Source organism: Elephantulus edwardii, unplaced genomic scaffold, assembly GCF_000299155.1.
Source record: "Elephantulus edwardii isolate Elephantulus edwardi_28Jun2011 unplaced genomic scaffold, EleEdw1.0 scaffold00010, whole genome shotgun sequence".
NCBI lineage: Eukaryota > Metazoa > Chordata > Mammalia > Macroscelidea > Macroscelididae > Elephantulus > Elephantulus edwardii.
Window position 1 is genome coordinate 32,115,366 of NW_006399760.1, and position 5,223 is coordinate 32,120,588.

Consider the following 5,223-nt stretch of genomic DNA (forward strand, 5'->3'; position numbering starts at 1 on the left):
ATATACCATGGACTGCTATTAGAACAAACAAGTTCAAGCAGGAGAAAGTGAAACCGGGATGCTCCTTTGAGACAAGGATTTTGAAGTAAAATACTTTGGGCATGTGCTGCAAGGAAAGACCAATCCTTGGAGAGGGACATCATGCTTGGGAGGGTGGAGTGACAGAGCAAGAGAGATAAACTCTATGAGATGGATTCTCTCAGTGACCGGGGTAATGGAGGTATGTGTGTCAGAGACAATAAGATTGCCTCAGCATAGAACAGGACTCAGAACTGCTGTACATAGGGTTGCTGAGTTGCAAGCAATGTAATGGCATATAACAAAAAAACAATAGTTACTAGTGGGAGAAGACAGACAATCTCCTGCCAATTAATTAAGTGCCTCTGAAAACCCAATGGAGAGTCAGCGATGGGTTGGTTCCAACTTGTCGATACAAAACAACAATAGTTGCTGTAGTGGTTACATACTGTTCATTTAAATTTTGCCTTGAAGCAAGTCCGTGTAGCAGAGCATACTTGTCTATAGAGTTTTTAAAGGCTAAGTCTTTAGTGAACAGATTGACATATTTTTTGCAAAGACCTACTGGGTGGTTTTGAATGTTGTTGTTGTTGTTGTTATTATGTGCCTTTGAGTCGCTTGCGACTCATAGTGACCTTATGTACAACAGCCCTAAACTCTGCTCTATCCTGCGCCAATTGCACTGTCTCTGACACACCCATCCCGATTACCCCAGTCACTGTCTCAATCCACCTCATAGGGGGCTTTCCCCTCCAGCACTGTCCATCCACCCTTCCAAGCATGATGTCCCTCTCCAAGGACTGGTTTCTCCTTACAACATGTCCAAAGTATGTTAGATGGAGCCTCAGAACCCTTGCCTCCCAGTTTAATCCTTTCCAGGATGAATCTGTTTGTTTTCCTAACAGTCCATGGTACCCTCAATACTCTTCTCCAGGACCACAGCTCAAAGGCATCAATTCTTCTATCCTCCTTAGTCACTGTACAATTCTCTGACACATAACAAGTGATTGCAAAGACCATGGCCTGTATCAGATGCACCTTAGTCTCCAGAGTGACACCATTGATCTTAGTACTTTAGAGAGGTCCCTAACAGTAGACTTTCCCACTGCAATACATCTTTTAATTTCTTAAATAGACAAACTTTTATTTAGCAGCCAAATGATTAACCATTGTGCACTAGGAACTCAGTTACATAGTTGGAAAATACAAAATAAAGCTAAAATAGTATTTTGCAATCATTAGTCTGGAAAAAAATATGTTGAGTAATAGCAGGTTTATTGGCAAGAATATATGAAGATGAGTCCCTTTACACTCTTTTGGCACTAATGTAACTTGATATATAACTACTTGTAGGGAAGTTTAATGATACCTAGTAAAATTGAACACATGTAAACAAATGACTGCTTATTAGAGAAACTTTCATGTGTGTATAACAAGATGATAACAGAGGCATATTCACAGTAAAGAAATTAGAAGGAACCTAAAAAAATAAAAGGAATGTTGTAAAGCATATTTATTTACATATATGGAGAATTATTTACATAAATACATATAATGCTATGCAAATATATCTTAACCTTGCTCATGTAAGTACACACAAGACTTTAAAATGTACCAACAATGATACCTACCGATGTCAGCATAGTGGTTACCTCTGCAGAAGAAGAAAAATCCTATGAAGATAAGAAGGTAGAGATGGATTTGATGGTTTCCTTCAAAAAGAAAATGAATATGAACTACAGTAAATGCTATTACTTGTTAAATTTGCGTGACAGTCACACAGGCATCTGCTATATCTGTGTATTTCTATATGTATGAAAGATTGCATAATTAAAAATGTAGTGCATATTACATAACAAAATAATCAGGGAAATAAGTTTGAACAAGAGTCACAAAAACAAGAAATAAAAGGCATGTCAAGGTGAAGTGTTTAAAGGAACCACACTTTTGAAAATTCATGACATTCCTGGAGTGAGGCATTAACAGAAATATAGACATGATCATGATTACACACCCAAAGTATTGTAATTCTTTAGGAAAAAAATAATATTTAACACAGCATATTGTACCTAGCAGTGTTTCGAGATATAATAAAACACTGTTTTCTATCACTCAGTAAAACGCAAGTTGTAATTTTTTAACTCTGAAAGTTTACAACCTTCATGTTCTAGAATTTCCAACTAGTAATGTATTAATATTATTTTCTAACCCAAATCCTTTTGAGAAGAACTAGTAATAGATTTTTCTTTTGTTTGTTGTGTTGTAGTTGTTAGGTGCTATCAAGTCGGCTACAACTCATGTTGTTGTTGTTATTATGTGCCGTCGATTTGCCTGTGACTCATGGCGACCCTAAGTACAATAACACTAAACCCTGCTCTGTCCTGTGCAATCTCACTGTCTCTGACACCCCCACCCTGATTACTCCAGGCACTGACTCAATCCACCTCATAGAGGGTCTTCTTTCCTGCACTGTCCCTCCAACCTCCCAAACTTGATGTCCCTCTCCAAGGACTGGTCACTCCTTGCAACATATGCAAGTATGTCAGACAAAGCCTCCGAATTCTTGCCTCCAAGGAGCAGCCCAGTTTAACCATCTCCAGGATGAAACTGTTTGTTTTCTTAGCAGTCCATGGTCACTACAACTTTTAGTGACCCTATAAACAACAGATCTGAACCCAATCCTATTCTGTGTCATCCTTATAATCCTTGACATTGTTGAACCCATTGCTGCAGTCACTGTGTTAATCCACCATGCTCAGTGTCTACTTCTTTTTTGCTGACATTCCCAAGAATGGTGTCCTTTTTCAAGGAACAGCACCTCCTGACAACAGGCCCATACTGGAAGAGGCTATACCTTAGAGAAGGACATCATGTTTGGAAAAATGGGTGGATGGTGAAGGAGAGGAAGACCCTCAACCAGGTGGATTGACACAGTGACTGCATCAATGGACTCAAGTGTGTCAGAGATTGTGACTATGGCACAGGTTAAGACAGGCTTCAGATTTGTGTACATAAGGTCACTCTGAACCACACTCAACTCAATGGCACCAAACAACAACATGCCCAAAATATGTGAAATGAAGTATCACCATTTTTGTATCCAAGAAGCACTCTGCCTGTACTTTCTCCAAGACATATTTATTTATTCTTTTGACAGTTCATGGGATTTTCAGTGCTTTCTCCAAACCACAGCTCAAAGGCATTAATTATTTTTCTATCATTCATATTCATTTTTCAGCTCTCAGATGCATAGCAGGTGATTGGAAACAACATGGATTGAATCTGGAGCATCTTAATCTCTAAACTGGCATCATTGCTCTTCAGGACTTCAGAGAAGTTCCTGACAGCAGACTTTTTCCAATTTTATACATTTCCTGATCCCCTACCAAGGGTGTTGATGGTGGATCAAAGCAAGATGAAGTTGTTGACAATGTCAATCTTATCTCCATCTATCATGATATTTATTGCCTGTTGACACAGTGGTGAGGATTTGTTGGTTTTGGTTTTTTTGATAGTGAAATGTCCTTAATCTTCTGTAGTAAGCGCCTGAAGTCCTCTTCGCTTTCAGCAAGCAAGATTGTGCCATCTGCAAATACAGGTTGTTGATGAGTCTTCCTCTAAACTTGATACTACATTCTTCTTCATGAAATCCAACTTCTTGAATGATTTACTTAGCATATAAATTGAACGTTGTTGTTAGGTGCTGTTGAGTCAAGTACAACCCACAGTAACCGTTTGAATAACAGATGTCAACCTTGTCCTATCCTGTGCCATCCTCTCACTTCCTAACACATTACAGCCCATTGCAGCAGTCACTATGTCAATCTGCTTGGTCAAGCATTTTTCTCACCTTTTCCAATCCTCTGCCTTTTCAAGCATCATGTACTTATCCAAGGGATAGCCTCTTCTTGCAACATGCCCAAAGTATGTGAGGCGAAGCTTTATCTTTATCTCCAAAGACCCCTCCTCCTGCACTTTCTCCAAGATATATTTGTTTCATGATTTTTTCAGAGGCATTATTTAAAAAGTGGAAGGCCAACCCTGCTTCCTAATCTGTCTTAATCTGAGATATCTACAAAAATCTGCCCACCATTGTTTACCCTTGTGGCATTTACCACACCAGTGGCAAAGTTTTCAGTATCACAGAAACCCACAAGTTATCTCAGTAGAACAAACTGACAGACATGTGCTGTACTAATTAGAACAATGTTCTCCCCAAACTCAACAAACTGACACTCTAGTATGTAACTATAATAACATATTAGTCTTTACACAAAAAAAACCCAAACAGCCCACACTGACTGTTAAATAAAAAAACCAGATAGTCCACAATTGACTGCTAATCAAATAAAAATTGCCTACCTTACAGAATCCAACTGCTTCAAACAACAGGCTCTCAACAAGGCGCCAACCAATTTTTAATCACAAAGCCCTGTCCATCTGCTCCCAATTGGTTTAAACAAAAGGCTCCCAGGCCACACCTGACTGTTAATAGATTGAATGTTGTTGTTGTTGTGATGTGCCATTGAGTTGCTTGCAACTCACAGAAACTCTACTTACAACAGCTCTGAATGTTGCTCTATCTTGTGCCAACCTCACTGTTTCTGACAAACCTACCCCCATTACCCAGTCACTTAATCAATCCATCTCATCGAGGGTCTTCCTCTTTTGGACTGTCCCTCCACCCTCCCAAGCATGATGTCCCTCTCCAAGAACTGGTCCCTTCTTGCAGCTTGCCCAATATATGTCAGAAGGAACTTCAGAATCCTTGCCTCCAGGGAGTGGTTGGTTTCACCCTTTCCAGGACAAACCTGTTTGTTCTCCTGGCACATTCAATAATCTTCTCTAGCACCACAGCTCAAAGGCATTAATTTTCCATCATCCCTACTCATTTTCCAGTTTCCAATGCATTGCAAGTAATTGTCAAGACTATGGCCTTAACACACCTTAGTGTCCAGATTGACATCATTAGTCTTCAGTAGTTTTTGAATAGGTATGGGAAAAGATTTGGAGATATTATAAAATAGGTATAGAGAAATTTTTGATATTAGAACTTTTTCTTTAAGTTCCAAGAAAAATGGGATGCTTCTCTCCTTTCAGTATGAGGTTTGTCAAACTCAGAGCTTCTTTCTAACTACAAAGGCAATTTCCTAGTGTAGTTCTTGTTCAAATTGGAGGGATTCATTTGGTGCTGAGAACCAAAAA